The sequence below is a fragment of the Halichoerus grypus genome, chromosome 2 (genome assembly GCF_964656455.1).
Source record: "Halichoerus grypus chromosome 2, mHalGry1.hap1.1, whole genome shotgun sequence".
Classification (NCBI taxonomy): Eukaryota; Metazoa; Chordata; class Mammalia; order Carnivora; family Phocidae; genus Halichoerus; species Halichoerus grypus.
In genome coordinates, this window is record NC_135713.1 from 22189588 (window position 1) to 22210662 (window position 21075).

Genomic DNA, 21075 nt, shown 5'->3' on the forward strand with positions numbered 1-21075 from the left:
ATATTTGTATATAGTGTATATATATATATTTGTATATAGTATATAGTATATTTTTATCATGTTTTATAATATTATATATTACATATGTTATATTTTGTATTATTATGTTATAGTATATATCTATAATATAGAATATATTATATGTAATATATATAACACATTACATATATTATATAACACATTATATATATTACATACTACACAAATAACTATATAATTACATTGTATATATATACAACCTATTTAATTGCACATTGCTTTTTTTATATAAAGGTAACAATTTGTCCTAAAAATATGAATAGCTTTTTGTATGTTAATCATACATCAACAAAGTGATTTAAACAGTATTTACATATTTGTGAGTTTGGTTCTTTTTCTATTATATTCTTCGCAAATATATGTTCCAGTTTGTATTTATTTTTTCTTAAATAATATTTTACTTTTTTTTCCATCAAATTGTTTTATGTAGCTCAGTGTATTGATCTTTTATTACTTTTTTTTGTATTTATAGATTAAAAAGTCTTCTCTCATATCAGATTCAAAGGAAACCTACACAGTTTCTTCTATTGCTTGTATAATTTCACTTTTTTACACTTAGGTAGCATTCATTTGATGTTTATTCTAGCATAATGTATTTTATGTCTTCAATTTTATCAATTTTTCTTTTGCAAAATGACGATCCAGGTTTGCCAACACTGTTTCATAAAAAGTCCACCTTTTCTTCAACTATGTGATATGCCACCTTAATTTCATATGAAAAATTTCCCCTGTGCTCGGGAGTATATATGGACTGGTTACTGTTTCTCAGGTTAGCAGTCATTAGAATGGTTTATGATATGTTTTCTAATCTGACAAATCTAAGGTAATTTTATCAACTCTGGTTTCAGATTTTTCTATTATTTCATATTAATGTTTCCATATAAACTTTATAATCAACTCAACTGGTATATATATATACCAGGTTGGGTATGCTTATATATATATAAGCATCTGCCTTCAGCTCAGGTCATGATCCTGGGGTCCTGGGATCGAGCCCCTCTTTCGGCTGTTCCCCCTTCTTGTGCTCTCTGGCTCTCTCTCTGTCAAATAAATAAATAAAACCTTTAAAAAATAGATAAATAAAATAAAAATTTTATGTATTTTCTAATTTCAATTGATACTTGCTTATGAGACAATAACATTTCTCTCTCAAATTCTTGTTCATTTTAACAGAATATGGACAATGGCCTTGAGCGGAAATAAAGATCTGACTAGTCTTCTGAAAGATGGATTTATAATGTATTTTTTACTGTATAACTCTAAGCACACTTTAAGCAAATCAAGCATTTTGTATGCAATCAATCCCCTAGATTGTAAAGACTTGATATTTGGTAATTGAAATATTTATGCCTTAATAAAATACTCGGACAGAGCCCAAAAGTGTTTGGGCTGCTGCTTTGTTTCAGAAATGGTTTTAAAATGATTTTAAAGCAAATCCTCTGTGAAGTGAAAAAGAAAAAGTTCAAAATAATTAGAAGCCATTTAGTTTTAGAATAACTTCTCAAAGAACTGTGAATTAAAATTAACCCCTAGGTGCTTTAAAGTCTCTCATTAGTTGAACTGTTCATAATCAATAATTAATGAATGGTTCTAAAATGCTTACATTTTTGGAAAGAAAAAATACATAATGGTTCACAGATAAGTGTCATTTGACAAAAATTTTGCAAAAATAACCGACATTTTTATTAATGAGACTAAAATATGGGAGCACAATGTTGCAAAGGAGGCAATGTCCATGGGGGTCTGGAGGCTTCGGCTCTGGTAGGCAGCCCCTGGTGGTAGTGTGGGATGGCTGGCTGGAGAGTTATAGCAACATGGCCAACTTCTCAGCTGTCACTGACAGAACTGATAGAAATGCAGAATGATCTCCTTAGTAAAGAGAAAAACAGGCAGTTATCATTAACTCCGCCAACTGAGGAGATTGAAGTTAAACACTGAGAAAACTGAAGCTGGCACTGCCTTTGTGATGAACAAAAACATTTCAACTCCTTACATTTTGTCCTGCATTTAAGTGGGTGGTATTGCAGGAAGTCCATTCCAGCTCTTGTTGACAGACAGCCTTGTGACATGTATAACTCTTTGACCAAGGTCTGTGAAGTTAAATTTCTTACTTTCAAAGAGCATGATCCAGGGGAAGTGAATAAGGTTTATGAGCATTTTTATGCCATGGTGATGGCCTGTGTGACAGGGCATTTGAAGGTGAATATGTGCTCAATTTGTTCAGAGCTCCGGAAGTGCCTGTAATCTCTGGAGACTTCTGCTACGATGTAGTTTTGTTTTATTTTATTTGTAATATTTTATTTATTTACTTGACATTGAGGGAGAGAGAGAGAGAGAGCACAAGCAGGGGGAGCGGCAGGCAGAGGGAGAAGCAGGCTCTCCGCTGAGCAAGGAGCCCGATGTGGGACTCGATCCCAGGCCTGAGATCATGGCCTGAGCCAAAGACAGATGCTTAACCAACTGAGCCACCCAGGCACCCCTATGATGTAGTTTTAGAAAAGGAACTTGGTGAGTGGATGCCAACAAAAGAGAACTTACATTCCTTCACAAAAGATATTTGTGCTTTAATTTATAAAGATCTTCCATCTGAAATTCTGGAAGCTGAAGCAAAAGTGGCACTGGGTATGTTTCAACACAGGGGTGCTTGGGTGGCTCAGTTGGTTAAGCGTCCAACTTTTGGTTTCAGCTCAGGTCATGATCTCGGGGTTATGAGATGGAGCCCTGTATCAGGCTCTGTGCTCAGCAGGGAGTCTGCTTGAGATTCTCTCTCTCCCTCTCCCTCTGCCCCTCCCCCAGCGCGCTCTGTCTCTCTCTCTCTCTCTCTAAAATAAATAAATAAAATCTTAAAAAAAAAAAGATATATTTCAACACAAGTACAAAATAGATTTTGTAGAAGAGAAGTTATCTCAGACCCCTGAAAGGATAGTCCAACTACACAGATTTGATGACTTAACTGATGTGAGTAAGGGTCCTATTATTCCAAGAACAAATATTTGTTTCTAGTTTGAAGAGCCAGCAGGTCACAATCTTCAAGCCACCCAGTCAAGTCTTGTAGGAAGATTCCAGGGCTTCTTTTTACCTGTACCTGTCAAGGCACATTTTATGATACAGGATAAGCTATTGAAAAGCTCTTGGAAAATGGTAATTAGAGATCAAATTAAACCTTCAGAGGGAAGTGCATCTATCTAGTAACTTTCTAAAATTAAATAGAAATAGTAGATTAAAATAAAGTTTTCTATGAATCAAAACAAAACAAAACAAACATGGGAGCATAGCCTTCTTGGCAGGCCGGGATTTACAGTGGTTCTGCAATGCTCGCCTCATTAGCTCTGACACCTTCCTCCATTTTTTGTTTTCCTTTTGCTCTCATCAGGAGTACCTTTCATCACCTCTCCGTTTCCACCTTCTCACTTTTTCAGAGAAATATTCCTGTAGTTTAGGTCTTTGTAGATATGTTCTCTGGTTTCATTTAAAAACAGTGATTCCCAGTTAATTTACATTATTTATGTTGTCTATTTAAGCACAAATAAATCTAAGTTGTCTCCTCAAAGAAAGTAAGAAATGTATATATCATGAATTCCATGACTTACTACGGTATTTTTTGTCTTTTTGTTTCCATATAAAATTAATTCAGGGGAATGAACGGTATAGAGCAATAGCTTCAATGACCCACTCAAAATCTAGCCCAACTTCAGACATATAAGTAATAAAGCTCAAGAGATCCAAAATGAATTTTAATCTATTTGACTTGTGTTTAATTGGGCAAGTAGATAATTTCTTTGCACATTTTCAAAAATGAGATATTTAAAGAATGAATGATAATAATTTTGGGAAGTTTATTAATTATGTGAAAAATTAACTCATAGTCTTATCTGCTACTGGTATTTATGACTTACTTTTTTCTTGTTTATTTGAGTACACTTTTAATTCAAGTCATATCTGTCAGAAAGAAAAATCATGTATAATAACAGTATTTATTTTATTATGTACAATATTTCTACATTTATTTTATCTAATAAAGACAACTTTGAGAAACTTACAGCTGAAAAGACATTTGAAGTAAATAATAAGCTTTACTTTTGAGCAATGTAGTAGATATGATTTTTACATAAACATCCAGTAGACATGAAGATATTAGCCCATAAAGATATGTTGACATCATCCTGGGAAGTGGTCAAGTATTCTAGATTCAGAAAACCTTAGAATAATCTGGCCATGACTGATTCTATCAAAGACCAAAAAATGCAAAACAAAACATTTATTGGTTGGATGATATAATACATTCTATTGTTCTGGTTGTTACTGCCAAGTTAGTCTTGGCTTAATTAGACTGGTTCTAAAATTTGAAACAAATAAACATCAATAATAGAGTTAGAATCACGCTTCTTAAGAACAATGCTTTTGGCCTAGAAGGTTCACTTCTTATCCATCATTGTCCCCTATCTTTGTCCTAAAGCTTAATTACACACACACACACACACACACACACACACACACACACATCTACATACACTGATATTGTACAAATATATACAGGTATGGGAAAATTCTCTTAGGTTTGTCACAATAATCATTGTTATATTTTTATTTTATTTTTTAACAGTATCTGAAACTCAAAAACAATAAATTGTTCTCTGTTTTATTAAAAATACTACATTACAAAGTTTGGTTTATTTGTTAAAAATAAATATGAAACACAATGATTTAGAATATTCTTTTCATAAATATGTCCATTCATTACATTTATTAGAAGTCACATAGGAATTTTTTAGTGTTAAAATTCTTCCAAGGATAATATCAAAAGTCAGTTTAGGCAGTTTTATTTCCTTTAGCCTCCCGTTTGAAATTTAGAGACTCTCTTTTGAACCCTAGATCATTTTCCTCACAAATGCACCTGTAAGATCCTTATAATTACTACATAGAGACAATTCAAGATCATTTGAATAGATGTATCATAACAATAATTCTAAATATTTTAATGTTAAGAGAGAGTAGTTCATATAAGGCAGCCCTAGATAGAAACGATTTATTTTTTTAAATCACCTTATCTGAATAGTTAATTGCTATTTTATACTTTTGACTTTGTCATGGATATTTTTAATGTAACTATCAATTTTTCATATCGTACTTTTATATTCTTATTCATAGGGCAATAGGCCTACTCTGAACAGTTGTGGGACCTGGGATAAGAAAACAAATGAAGGTTCTCTTATCATAGGTACAAATATTTTAAAATATAAGTGAAGATAACAAAGTTAAGGAAAACATGTTCCATATGCTAAGCTTGACAATTAACCGGCCTAAACACAGAACTGAAAAATGTGGTATAAAACTATATTTTACATTCTGGTTCATTTCCATGCCTTAAGCATAGAGCCCTAGTTAAGGGCCTCCATTCACTGAAGCTAAAGGCAGTCCGCAAGTTTGGGATTGTTACTCGATTTGTAACTTTTTACTACATTCTTTAGCATTTTCTGCACTTACTGCATTCCCAACTAATCGACTCAGACAAAATGACTCCAAAATATACTCTGTGTATGTCAAATAGAACATGAAAAATAAACACTTTATGTTTTAGAAAGAATTATAGCAGAATAGCTGATGACTCAAGGTTGCAAAGGACTCCTTGAGAAAAAACAATAAAACACAACTGTAGTGGACAGATTATAATACTGATAGGCTTCAAAGGATTTAAAGAAAATCTTTGCATGAAAAGACACCAAAAACCAAGGTTAAAAAAAAGCATATGAAGAAAATATAACCAATGCATATACGTGATTTTCAGGGTGATATTTATTCTCTATTTCTTATATTTGTATAGGGTTTAAGAAATTTCCAACATTCTCCCGAGGAACAAAGTAGTTGGTGGGGGCATTGGGCTCAACTCCATATATGATAAGGAGAATTGGGCATTTATAGCCAAGAAGCAGGGTGGAAAATTACTAAGAAGAAACATCCAAAGAAGGGGGAGATTCTGGCTAAACTCACCGAACGGGCTTCTTGCTGAAGGCAGGCCAAAGTAAAGACATCACCCGGGGAATGGTGGAAATTGAGGAACTGCATTAAATATCAAGGATTCTGACTAAACGGACATAGCAGGATCTTGATAAAACTGGATAATGCAGTGATGACCATGGAAGTCCAAAAATCAGGGCCTAGCTGAGAAGAGTTCAGGGAGGCTGAGGAGAGTTTAGTCAGGGAGGGAATCTTTGTCATAACTTCTCCCAAAACCCATTGCCAGCTTTATGTTTCTCACACCCCTTATCATCTTCTAATATAGTATGCAGTTGATTTATTCTTTTTGTTACATTTCCCATGCTAAAATGCAAACTCCAAGAGAACATGGATTTTTGTATATAATTTGTTCTTTGCAATTGACCCATCAACTAGAATACTGACTGCGCTGAGTAGGGGCTCAAGTAAGCATTTGTTGATTTATTATCTATTACATAATTTTTATTGGGTCTTTGAAATAAAATAATTCATGAAAATTATTTCTAATAATAGCTGGAATAAAACCTTTAGTAAATAAAAATGGTAATTATTTTGTCTGTTTTATTTTAAGACGTTAGATCTAGAATGGGTTAATATAATGCTGTAGAAAGTGAAAATGGCCACTTAGCTGACAATTCTGAATAAAAGGTGTAATTAGCACACTGCTTTGCCTCTTAGATACAATTGATTTTACTGCTGCTAGAAATAGTAAATGGAAGAATTCAACAATTTTATTCTTGTGGATGTTTCTCCTCTCTTCCACTTGAAGCACCTGATGTGCTGCTGATAAACAGGCATGAAATTTGACAAATACTCTCTAATTTATTCCTGGTTTTCAAGTGTGCAAAACATAGGCAAAAAAATCAGAAAGCCAGAAAACTTGCCATGATGTCAAGATAAGAGAAGAAGGTCTAACCTCAAAAAGAGAATTTTTAGTTGAAATATACATTTATATGTGAACATTATAAGCATTATCTTTCTGAGTAACAAATCCCATGGATTTTAGGTACTCTGGGAAGAACAATTGCAATGCATTTGTCAATGATTTGCCTAAATTTAGACTTCTAAGTGTTTAGGGGATTTTAGTGAACAAGAGAACAAGACAAGTACCCTCCATGCCTTTACTGAAGTCACTGTATAAGAAGACATGGATTCAATAATGTATTTTTATGAATTTTAAAGTAGTGTACATTATACAAGGTATGTTAGAAATAGACAAATTGTGCAATTTAAATAACCTTGAGGTCTATGAAGGGACCCTGGAAAATATGATGGTTAAGCTAAGACTAGAGAAAGAAGTAAGTAGATACTAACTTAGGTAGAGAGAAAATACAGGAGGAGGGAATAGTATTTGGAAAGGCTGTGAGGTGAAAGTTTATCTGAGCACTGCAGGGAATTGAAGAATAGTCCAACTAAAACATAGAACTTCAAACGAAGAGAGGTGGGTGATGAGGCTCAGAAAATGAATGGCCTGATAACATAGATGAAAAAATTTAAAGTTTATCTTAAAGAAAAAATGAAGCAATTTGTTTTTTTTTTTTTTTTAAAAGATTTTATTTATTTATTTGAGAGAGAGAATGAGAGACAGAGAGCACGAGAGGGAAGAGGGCAGAGGGAGAAGCAGACCCCCTGCTGAGCAGGGAGCCCGATGTGGGACTCGATCCCAGGACTCCAGGATCATGACCTGAGCCGAAGGCAGTCGCTTAACCAACTGAGCCACCCAGGCGCCCCAAAAAAAATGAAGCAATTTGAAGATAAGTATGGCATCACTGGAGAGGATGAAGTGGAAGACCATGAGAGATCATTTGAAGACTAGTGTGGCCATCCAGATCATGGTGACCTGGACTAGGTTGGTGGCAGCAAAGATGCAGAGAGGTGGATAGACTGCAGAGATATGAGAGGTGAATGATCGGGTGTGTGAGATGCACAGGGAGGAGTGATCAAACCTCAGTTCACCATTTCTGTCTTGAAAAGCCAGGTGAATATGGTTTGCTAATTTGCGTGTTTACTAATATAGAAACAAAAGAGAAAGAGTAAGTGTGGAAGGAAAAATCAATGATGTGCTCAGTTTTAGGGAGAAATGCAACATACAGTGCAGACAGAATGCAGATGAGAAAGAAGTCTGAGCTAAAGGAAGATATTTGTCAACAGTAGCACATACATGGTATTCTGTTTCAACCCCAACTAGTGGTATGCAGAGTAGTTCTGACATGGACATCCTGAGTTAGCCTCACACTCCACGAGTCTATGGACATGATTTCCAGAAAGAATTAACTTAAAATTATATTTATTAAGAATCAGAAAAATAAGAATCAAAATAGTAATTATACCCTCAGATGAGAATGTAACAATCCCATTCTAAGCCTTAAATTAAGTGAATACAGTTTTATTTTTCAGTTGGTCTCTTGAACTTGAATGTATGTGTATTAATATAATTTATTGTCTTCAATGATCCATATTTTGCTCCTTTCAATACAAGACTCTTGTTTTCTTTGTTTCTGTTCCCCTTGTATTTTTCCCACAAAGTACAATTTTCACTCATAGAAGCAGCTCAGTCATCTGCACTTGAAAACATATTCCCAAACCTTCAATTCCATGGGGCTCTTTCATTTTGGCATTTCTTGTGAACCAAGACAATAACAGCTTCATTTTTAGAGAAGCCTGAATCGGACTTCACAACCTCTGCATTTCTGTAACAAAATCTACTCAATGTGTTTATGTCATCTGTCACCTGTCTCTCTTCACATCTTCCTGTGGGAGCTGGGGCTTGGGAGCTGGCATGAGAATATCCTGGTACTGTTACTACTGCTATTGCCATAAATAAGAAAGTCTTTTGTCTCTGACCTGGGAGTATCATGAATTCCACTAGCATTCATGAATGAGAGACAGGTTAATGAGCTAGCTTGCAAGTAAAATAACATCAGATCCTTCACAGTTCTCTGTTAGTATGAAAAACAAAAGCAAAAATCAACTACTATTTGTATGAACTAATAGACTAATAGAATTTCCTATATGCATTAGACAAAATGAGAGGTAAGTTTATCGTGACCATGCAATGATATAGGGGCTAGTCAACCTAGTTTAGATTATAAAAATGAGGACTGAGGAGGTAATCCTAACAGGAAAAAGTCATACCAGATACAATATTATCTAAGGAGAAAATTCTGTCAATTCAGAAAATCAAAAAATTACAGGTGCAATTTTATTGGTTAGGACATAGGCTATTAATTAGGAATGAAATTCTGATATTATCCATCCTAAAAAATAGGGTTATGTTGCAGCTGAAAATATAATTAAATGGGGTGGGACATTGTGGCCTTTCTCATTCCTTAATACATGTAAGCACTCTAGAATATACTTGATTGATGATAACATGGATAGCACACGTACACAGATATTCTCCTAAGATTCAGTGTTTGTATAATGGTAAGATCTTCAAGTTTCAGAAGAAGGTGTGCACTGGGAGGAGTTCTCCTTTTGGAAATGGTTAGGAGAAATAAACTACCACAATATTCACAATGTGGACCCCAGGAGCTCGTTGAGCAGCACTAAATAACAAGAACTGCTGAAGCTGTGGAATTCACAGGAAGGACAAGGGCTGATTTATCAATAGCATGCCAGGCCCCTGAATTATGAAAGGGTCAGGTGCATTCTGCTCCAATCTTTCATCTTTCTAAAGGTAATCTCTCAAACAACACTTAAGGCGAGTTCCTCAACTACATAGTACTTGGATTTATGACTTACAGGCACAAGGCTTGGTGGTGGTCTGAGGTTTTAGTGTATTGCATTTATTTTGAGTGGAGGTAACCGCTACCTTCACCTAAATTGCAGTTTCCAATGGCCTGAGCATGACTATCAGTCAGTATGTCTCGGAAGACAGAGCCTGCATATAGTAAGGATTGCGTGATGTATGAACATATGTTGGCAGGTCTATGTGCATACACATGCGTGCACATGTGAGGACTTCCACATTAAGCACTCATTATTGCTCACAAGGCTATTGGTGAGTTGGGCCTGACTCCTGTTCCAGACTGGGCACCCTCACATTTCCAGTCAACCCCAAGTCAGATAGGTTGTTCTACTAATGTAGACTGGACTTTCTCATGTATCTGTGAGTCATTGGCTGTCAGTTAATCTAGGATGACATTGTCTGGGTGCACGAGGGCTACTTGCCTCCCTCCATGTGATCTCTTACCTTCCACCAGGCTGTACTATACTTCTCATTTATGTCTCACAGGCAGAATTCCAAAAGAGAGAGGAAGGAACACACGGGTCTTAAACATAGGCCCAGAACTAGCAAACTATTGGTTCCAGTACTTTCTACTGGTTAAAACAAGTTACAGTCCAGCTCAGATTTAAGAATCCCCAGCTCTAAATAGCATTTCCTTAGAGAGGACGGATCCACATTTATTATCCTATCATTTTTTTTTTAATTCTCTGATCAACACATGTAACTATCAGAGGCTTGAGTGATTATTTACATTTCTGTTTTATTTGTGCTTATCTATCTTCACAGACGAGAATGTAAATTCAGGGTCTTGTCCATTGCCAAACCTTAGCCAATAAACTCAGTAAAATAGTTCATGGCACATAGTAGGTACTCGATTCACATTTTCTGATGGCTCTGTGAAAATTCACTAAATGCACAGGAATCCTTTTGTTTTAAGGACACTGAAAACATTTATCCTTAAACTCTAGCAAGTGAAATATTCCAAATAAAAGATTGAAAAGGGAGCAGGTGAAGTAAATGAAACAAAGCTGATTTTATCATATTTATAAACATGTGAAGGAATCCAAAATGCATTCGAACACACCAGTTTCTCACTGGTTTATTCATTACGTACAGAAAATTTGTAAAAAAAAATTATTAAATCTTAAATATTCTTGCAATTAGCAAATTATTCATTGTAATATATATCATCAAATTTTCTATTTTTAAACATTTAGGAAATAAAGCTTGATTTGTTAACTGTTAGTTTTATTTGAATGCCTGTGCTTTATCCAGAGAGGATGAAATAAATTATTCCCTTTAAATGGAGAAATACATTAATAAATTCTGATCACTTCTGTTCTGTGAATCATCTCTTTTGCATTGCAAAAAAAATTAATGTCTCTCCTCACCCTGAATAATTTATGTACTCTCCTCAGTCTTAGCAGCAACGTAATAAATGTACTGCATTCCTGGCAAGTTGAAGATTCTGTTCAAAAAGTGTGGTAGATTTTTTAACACATTTGCGAAGTGCTTCTAAGTCATCTGCCTACTAATTATCAATGAGGCTGTCATTCGAGCAATGCAGTCTAAACCTTTCTCAGATTTCTGCCCAAACTACGTGTGCTACATTCTCCATCAAAGTCAGCCAGGCAAATATAATGTTTATTTTTTTTCTTTTTATTTCTCTAAGCAGGATAACTTCTGTTCACTACAAACTTAAAACTGAGTGTCCTGGAAGTGGGCTCTTGGAGTTCTCATCCTTGCTCTATATTTAATAGTGAGCAGAACTTGGGCAAGTAGTTTCATTTTTTTCCCCACTAAGATACAGATTTTTTTTTTTAATCTGTATGATAGTGATAATAAAGATTTTTTTTACTCTTATAGGTTAAATACCAGGATTAAATGATGCAAAAATCATAAATTGATTAGAATAGTGCCCAGAACATAGAAATCCCTCTATAAATTTAGTTATTATTAATAAATGGAATTTATACTTTCATTAATTCAAAACTAAATATTATTATTTTATTAATGTCAGAACACATTAATTAAATTATTATTTCATGGAATTGATAGTTTTTAAGGAGAGGAGTATCATTATTTTATCTGATTACAATAGGAAAATGAATCAAAGAAAAAAGTATAATATCGTATGTGTTACCCCCTACTCAGCGCAGATAAAATTGAGCCATGCATGTATTTTCACCTCATTTCTTAAAGAACTCAACCTGAAAAAAACAAACTCATAACCAAAGTAAATTTTAATTAAATGTTAACGGTGAGAGCAGCTCATACAGGTATACCCATGGGAATCCTGGATTACTTTCATTAGATGAACTATTCTAAGTTTAAAACTGCTGAGATGTCAAGAATTTGCTTTGATGGCACCATTAAAGCAAACAAATGGAGAAAACCAAAGAGAAGTGCTACTTGGTTCTGTTGAGTAGATGTCTTCCTAGAAAACAGCCAATTTCCCATCTAAATCACAGGTTTCTTTAGTTCGGCTATTTTAAATGTACCCAAAACTTCAGACCGAAAGTACCATAGCAAAGAGCATGGGAAACAAATAGCTCTTTTTAGAAGGAGGCCAGAAACCTCGGGGGAAGATTAAAGCAACAGAGCACAAGAAAGAGAAGTACTAAACTAAAAACTGCAGCAGGAGAGCTTAGCAAGCTTCAGGGGATGTTCAGAGAACAGGAAAAAGTAAGAGTGATGGAAAGAACCACTAACACAAGACTTCAACAGCAATATCATAGAAGGAGAAATTCATGAGAGAGAAAAGGAAAATATGAATACTTATACTATGGTGGGAGAGAATTAAAAACCCTAGTAATAACACTGGTAATGTGGGCATTGGTTTACTAAAGTGGACAGTTGGTATCAACATTGCAACAACATGGATGGAGCTAGAGAGTATTAAGCTAAGTGAAATCAGTCAGTCTGAGAGAGACAAGTACCATATGATTTCATTCATATGTGGAATTTAAGATACAAAACAAAGGAGTAAAGGGGAAAAAAAAAGAGAGAGAGGCAAGCCAAGGAACAGACTCAATTATAGAGAACCAACTGATGGTTACCAGAGGGGAGGTGGGTAGGAGGATGGGTAAAATAGGTGTTGGGGATTAAGGAGTGCACTTGTGATGAATACTGGATATTGTATGAAAGTGTTGAATTACTATATCGTGCACCTGAAACTAATATTAAAATGTATATTAACTAGCTAGAGTTTAAATAAAAACTTTAAAAAACAAAAGAAAAAAATGGCAGGTGTAAATTCAGCATTAGGTTATGAATTAACACTACTTAATAAAGAGGGATTGATACTCAAAACAATCCCAACTTCCACCCATTAATGCATGCATGCATCCATCCACTCATCAATCTACCCTTCTATCTATCCACTTCAATTAGTGGATCAGTCAGTCTAACTATTGCTCACTAACACCTAGATTGAGCTAAATATTCAGGCTATGCAGGTGACAAGACTTTCATTTCTTTTAATATATACTAATGTTTATTTAAAAGATGTGTTTTGTTTTAAAAATCTGTTTATATAAATTTAGTCATAATATTGAAATCTGACTTTTCTTCAATAATCTATCATTTGAAGTTCAATTATAAACGTGCTTTCAGCAAAAATACTTCACATGTGTAGATCCACTCATGCAGAGGTCAACATATTGGTGCCTATCTAGTATTATACTGAACTTTCATTATTTAGCATGATGTTGTGGAGAGGCTGGTTTGAATAGAAACATTCCATTGAGAATGTTTGTTTACAAAACCCAATGTTTCAGGCTGATGTGCTTGTATTTATCCTACTGCTACGTAACTACTTCTTCACTGTTGATGGAGTATAATTAATACTTCATTGCTTTGAGGACTGACATGGAAAATTTCCGGCATCAAGTACATATCCAGATAAACAGTCTACCAAAATTTTAGTTTACTAAAATTACTAAAATTCTTCTTCCTCAGTTATAAAGGAACACTTTTTAATATTACTCTTCTATAAAATTACTTGTAAGACTATTTTTCTTTGCTTTATAGGTCATTATTATCTTTTTTCATATATATGTTAAATACATATAGGTTATATATATCACTATATATATTTAGATATATACATATGTGCATAAATATGTATATACACATATATATATATATATATATAATAGGAATATATATTTCCTAATTTTCACCACAACCAAGTTTTCTTTTTAGTCCAAGAAATCCAGCACATTATAATAATTGTTCTGAATCAGATAATTATTAAGGAATCAAGATCAGAAATCATTTTTTTTAAATTTATTTATTTGACAGAGAGAGACACAGCGAGAGAGGGAACACAAGCAGGGGGAGTGGGAGAGGGAGAAGCAGGCTTCCCGCTGAGCAGGGAGCCCGATGCGGGGCTCGATCCCAGGACCCTGGGACCATGACCTGAGCCGAAGGTAGACGCTCAACGACTGAGCCACCCAGGCGCCCCCAGAAATCATTTTAATAGTAGTTTACGGTAACCTCTCAGATCTTCTGTAAGCTTTCTAAATATTTTATTTCACATCATGTATTTGCCATAGAAAAAAACAATGGTGTATCCTGAATAACTTGCAGTTGGTGTTGTCAACTGAAGTGATATGTGGTTCTTTCCCTCCAAATTGAGTCCACAAAAATATTCTTGCTTGTTTCCATTGTCTAGATGGATGTTTCTCTTTTCTTCTCTAAGATAAATTTGTTGATATATGCTCAAAATCCCATCCCTTTCAGTATCCTTTGGGAACTTGATCTCTCCATTATCTTGTGTTTCATGTGTCTTCATTTGTCTCATTTCTACTGGCTACCTCATAGTAGCACATAAACACCAAACTTCTGTCATTTTAAAGTTACTATAAATAAATAAGTAAATAAATAGCAGCATTCATTTGGTCCTTATTGCTCTCTAGATCTTATTGTACAGGACTCATTCTAGCCATAGCAAGTTTTCTAGAAAGAACATCCTGCACTCGCTACTTCTGCCTCTTAACTTTCTGATTATTTTCCAAAATTGTATTCTGGCTTCTACCTTTTCCATGAATGAAGTGATTTTCTTAAGTTACTAATGACCTCTTCATTTCTAAATAAAACAGGATTTTTTTTAGTCTTCATCCTCTTGGCTCATTAATATACATGTTAGTCTCATATTAGTTCACTTCCCTAGAATATATATCTCAGCAACGTTGGTACCAACTCATGACACTGTGGCTGAATTCTGACCAAGAGAATGTAGAAACATATGATGTATGTCACCTTCAGGCCGGCCTTATGAAACTTCTTTCCCACTACTCTAAGCTTTCTGTATTTGGTCATCAGCGGATCAACTGTAGAGCTTCCATAAGTAGACTCACAAAGAATAAAACATGGTGGAATTGAAGAAAAAAACCCTGGCTTCAGAATACTCAGGTAGAATGACGGTGACCACCAGTTGTCCCAGTTTGTTTGAGACCTTCCCAGTTCTAGAACCAAAACTCTTGTATTCTAGGAATCCTTTCAGTTCTACATGAATCAGGAAAGTTGTTTATCTTTAGGTAGAATGCTATCCATTGAACACTGGACTGTTATTGAACTAACAATAACTATTCCACTCTACTAAGACATAAAGATTTGGATTTCTTTTTTTGTTATAACAGCCAACCTGAATAAACATCTAACTTGAATAAAAGAAATCAATTATCTTCCTTCATATTGCTTCAAATTCCCTTTTATTTATTATATTTGCAATTCCTATTATCAATTCTCTACTTAGTCCAGACCTGATAGTTATCTGATGCTCGATTCTTTTTTAGTCATTCATAGATCCAATCAAACCCTTAATTTAATAACCTAACCCCCTACAATCTCTAAATGTTTCCCTTTGTTCTATTCTCCTTCCCAGACATGAGTTCATGTTCTCCTATTTCTTCACTCAGAACACTGATAATCATATTTAGGGGGTATAATATAATTATTCAGTGATTTGTTAAAGATTCCCTGAACACAACTAAAGGATTCTGATCATAGGTCTGGGATAGGAGGGACCTGTTATTTAAATCAGCCCCATGACACTGATAATAAGTGTGACAGTTTAGAAACACTGGTGTCGACTGTTGCTCAAGCCTTATTATGAATGGCTTGTGCATTAATAAAAGTCCCCTCATATTAGGACTTGGGTAATAATAATTTTCTAAAGGAAGAAATAAGTTTGTATGTCTGTGGTAGAGTAAATAGTTTTTCTAAAATAATCCCTCCCCAACTCCATGGAAAAAATGTATGTCCTTGCCCCTTGATTAGGGCTTGATTTTAAGTGTGTATGATTTAAACGGGTTATATTTAAACTTTAATTCTAAACAGTAATGACCCAAAAAGCAGTACAACAGTAACAGGTGAACCTCTTCAGGAAACTTAAACCCCCCAAACATGCCAGCATTCACATAAGAAATTAATTTGGTTTGACTCATCGGAAACTCTTTTTTAAGATATATTTATTTATTTATTTGAGAGAGAGAACGGGGGCGGGGAGGGACTGAGGGAGAGGAAGACAAGCAGACTCCCCACTGAGCATGGAGACTGACTCTATCCCAGGACTCTGAGATCATGAGTTGAGCCAAAATCAGGAGCCAGCTGCTTAACTGACTGAGCCACCCAGGGGCCCCTCATCTGAAACCATTTTGAATATTATGTCTTGAGGATTTTTAGGGAGATCACAAGGTGTCACTTTAAATGATATAAGGCAAACAAAAGATATGCCATTTGTGGAAGCTGTTCAAGTTGCTCTTTTATTTCCTTTTCAAAACACTGAGTATATTTGTTTCACTCACTGTAAAATCCAATACCCTTACAATCATGGGCAGAGCCAGACATAGCCCTGTATTACCTCACTTACCTTGTCCTCTAATCTCCTTCCTTCTCTCTCCACCCACAGATACCCTGTTCTCTTTGTTTCCTTGCCAGTGAATTCTCAAGAAGAGTGATCATGTTCCTAAAGAGGCATAAATGGGTTCTTGATGTAGAGATGTTGTGACAAAAATAATACTTTTAAGAAATATATATATCACTGATATATATATGGTCCATTAACAGATTTATAGTGAGTATGTGACATGAAAATTTTCTTGGGGGTGTTATTAGGAAAAAAAAATAATTGTCTAAAAAGACCCCTTAACAGGGTACTAATGAAAAAAAAAATGGGCTAATAAACACAGTTAGCCCATCAGGAAATCAGGAAACACTTACCATAGCTCCCCTTAACTGGTTTTTTCCACTGCCTGGAAAACTCTTTCCCCAGAAAATGCACAGTCCAATCTGTCCAAAATATTTAAAATTGCATCTCACTCTGATATGTTCCTTTCCTGTTTATTTTTCTCCTTACCCCTTAATATTAATGATTGTATTTTAAGTTTCTTTCTCATTCACTAAAATAAAATTTCCAATAGCAGGGATTTTGCCTTTTCCATTCTATTCTCCAGAACCTAGAACATTGTATGCCCTGAAAATAGAATACTGGGGATGAGGAAGGAAGACAAGCCCAGGCCTTTAGCTTGTTTATATACTCAAAGCATTATAGTTGCCACTTGAACTTAGCATACCTACGTTCATCTCTGGATCCATTGTGCTGGACTGTCTAGGATAGCATAGAGATCTGAGGAAAGGTCAAATGAATTGGTTCAAATTGTAGCTTGGATAAAGTGGTGTGATCAGACATAGGTGTGAATAGACACATTCTGGGGAGCCCTCTCTCCCATGAGTCTACGAATTGGATATTTTCATGAGCATCTGATACTCTATATCACATTTTGCAAAATTACATAGGTCCTGGGGCTTTTAAGAGCTTGCCTTATGAAAACACTCTATCCAAACGTGCACAAAAGGGAAAAATCTCTCCTCCCCCTTTCTGATGTTTCATTGTTAGTACAGAGAATTCCAACAGTGTAATACTTCTGCCTCTTTTTCTTTTTTTTTTTTTTCCTTTATTTACTCAGACTCCTTGCTCATTCAGATCTTGGATAGATGGAATGATTTATTTGCATAATAAATTTGGCAAACATTACTGTGCTTACCCAAAGCAGCTGCCCTCTCCTCTTCGTGGAATCAGGTCTGCTCCTGGCTAGCACAAACGTTCCTGGGTTATTCCACGACAGAGAATTTACCTTGCCTGTATCTATGCTATCTGGGCCTGAGTGGTTAATTTGCTTAAATCTACTTAACACACCCTAAACCCGTGTTTTTCATCTTAACTTCTATCAGTCATAAACATGACACTTTGGCCGAACATAGCTTTGTTTTTCTTCTGAATTTGTTCAGAAACTGGACATAGAAAATTTATATTAGTAGCCCTCTTAGATACCCCAAATTGTATGTCCCATAATTTCTTCCTTTATTTACTCATTTATTCAATTACTCATTTAAACAATATTTATTAAGACTACTACTTTTTACGGACTGTTCTGGCACTAAGAGAACTTACAGTTCAGTCTCTGAAGTACAGGGAAGTCTTTTTGGTTGAGAAAACAGAAAAAGTTGCTTCTACATTAATATTGCAACTGTACAAAAGTCTGCGTATAGAGAAAACATAAGTCTCCAAATGAGTGTTCTGCCTGTTAAGCCAAAGGCTGAGCCTTCTATGAATATATAGATACTACCTTGTGGCAAGGACTCATTAGACTGCTCAAATCACTTACTAAATTGTCAATATTCATAATTAGAAAGAAGAAAGGTTGTTGGTCTGGCCATGATTGTAACCCATAAATTGTAAGGAACAGAAATTAACTCAAGGTAAGGAATTTATTTTGTCCAATTCCAAGATTGGGGATGATGCTCTTCTTTAAGTATAGACCCTGCATAAGGATTTAAAATGTTGTCAGGACTCCTCCTACCTTTGATTAGAAGAGGATCATCCTGTACTTCCCATATTTCAGTCATATGCAGATACTCCTGCATCCTATTTCTAAATTTCAGAGAGAGATCATCTGATAAGCCCAATTTGGAGCAATCATCTTTCTTTTTTAATGAATTACAGCCAGGGGGCTGGATAACATAGTGGAAATGTAGAATAGTCTCCTGTGTAAGATAAGCATTTCTTGTATTGTTTTAATATTTTATTTATTTATTTTGAGAGAGAGTGCACGCACGTGAGCAGAGAAAGGGGTAGAGGGAGAGGAAGAGAGAGATTCTCAAGCCAACTACACGCTGAGTGCGGAGCCTGACATGGGGCTCGATCTCAGGACCGATCTCACGACCATGAGATCATGACCTGAGCTGAAATCAAGAGTCAGATGCTTAACCAACTGAGCCACCCAGGAGCTCCAAGATAAACATTTCTAAAAGAGGTGTTGCTGATCAGACCTACGATTAGTGTCTTCTATACAGAGAATAAAATAGACTTCAGTAATCATTCATGTGAATGTTTATTCATGATCTTTTGTAGGTATTTCGATCTTTATGGAATTTGAAAGTTGTGTCATGTATATTAACATATCTTTAAGAATAAGAGGAAATCAGCCTTCTAGGAATACTTGGGGGCAATTTGGCTATTCATATTACATTTAGTATGTGTATCTATTTATTAGTTTCAACTATCATCTTGTGCTTTTATCTGCAATATAACAGTAATAACTTTCCAATGCAGTTAGACCGGAATTAATGTGTATTGAGCATAATTTATGTAGTAATAAACTAAAATGTGACAGATTTACAATGTTAAAATAGAGAACATTCATGTCATTGTCACTCTCTTCCTTTCTTTATGGGATCTTAAAGAAGGAGAGGAAGGGATAAGGGTATTTTCAGCTGACAGTTACATATATGAGAACAATTATATGATATATACCAATGCGTTAGCAATCCCAGCCTTTTCCACAACCTTTCATTTATTAAAAATGATTTTGTATTTGCCCCCCTGCCCCAGTGCATTGCTGGGTTGAATAATATAAATGGTTCATTGGAAAATTATAAGAGTCTGAGCCAAACTAAATCAACTTACAATACAAATGGTAGAGCACTACCACAGGATAAAAAGCAATAATGCATCTAGAGGTCTGGAGGAAGTCAGGCTAAATATAGGCAAGAGGATAGGGTAACAGGAAGCCAGGCCAGGAGAGTTTGCAGGAGAACAGGAAGAAGGACAATCGAGCAGTGAACTGCTGCTGGGAAGAAGGTGAGGTGAGCGTTTACCAAAGAGTGTTCGGAAAAATTTCCCATGTGTTATTTTGAGGCTTTTGATCTCTGTGATAGCTGAGATATAACATACTAAGACTATTCTCAAAACAGTTTATTTTTATTCAGTTTTAACACACGTCTTAATAATTCAATGTAAAGCCATTCATAATGCTGCTGTATTCCACAGACCAACGTACATAATTGTTCTGAATCTAAGCATTCCAAGACATTATTAATTATATACAGTAACTCAAATGGGTCAGTATCAGGTATTTTATTTTTGAGGGCCACATAGTATAGATTCTGGGCCACATTAGATATAATGAAATGTAAAACCGATTACTTTCTTGGAGCAGAAAACCATCGTATGTTATCAAAGATAGTCAGATATTCCTAAATTTGCCAATCTCGAATATAGCTAATATCCTAATTTTCTAATTTCCCCATTTCCATAAATTGAATGGATTTCTCTATAACAGGCGTTGTTTCACCTGGACCAGTTGTCCAAAAAATTAATAAGAAATAGCATCCTTATCTATTTTCAAGTAATCCTCTCTAAAACTTAAGAGATTATTGTATACTATCAAAGAGGATTGATAGGTAAGCAACTTCAGTATTGTACATATTTCTCAAAAAAAAAGAAAGTTGCCACTAAGGGTGATTAATATATATAGTCTTAGAAAACTACTTTTAATAAATACAGGATATTTTTTTTTAAGATTTTATTTATTTATTTATTTGAGAGAGAGAGAGAGGGAGAGCACAAGAGCCGGGGGGTAGGGGCAGAGGGAGAGGGAAAAGCAGGCTCCCTGCTGAGCAGGGAGTCTGGAGACACCGGGTTCGATCCCAGGACCCTGAAATCAGGACCTGAGCCGAAAGCAGATACTTAGCCAACAGAGCCACCCAGGTTCCCCAATACAGGATGTTTTGAAAAAGGTTGATAGGGAATAATTCAAACTAAAAGCTAAGCTTCATTCTGATGAAGTCAGACCTCAGGTGGCTGCAATTAACATACGCTATAATCAATATAGTTTATCTGCAGTCCTCAGAAGCTGAAGCATAAGGTGCTAGATAGAGCTCATAATGTAGCAGATTGACTGTTCCTAAAATATCCAGTGGTGAACAAAAACAAGCAAGCAACAATAACAGCAAACAGATAGTGG

General features: G+C 35.2%; 1 pseudogene; it reads left to right on the top strand.

Moving 5' to 3' along the window:
• Positions 1–1768: 1768 nt before the first annotated feature.
• Positions 1769–3228, top strand: LOC118548520 (large ribosomal subunit protein mL39 pseudogene; annotated as a pseudogene).
• The last annotated feature ends 17847 nt before the right edge of the window (positions 3229–21075 follow it).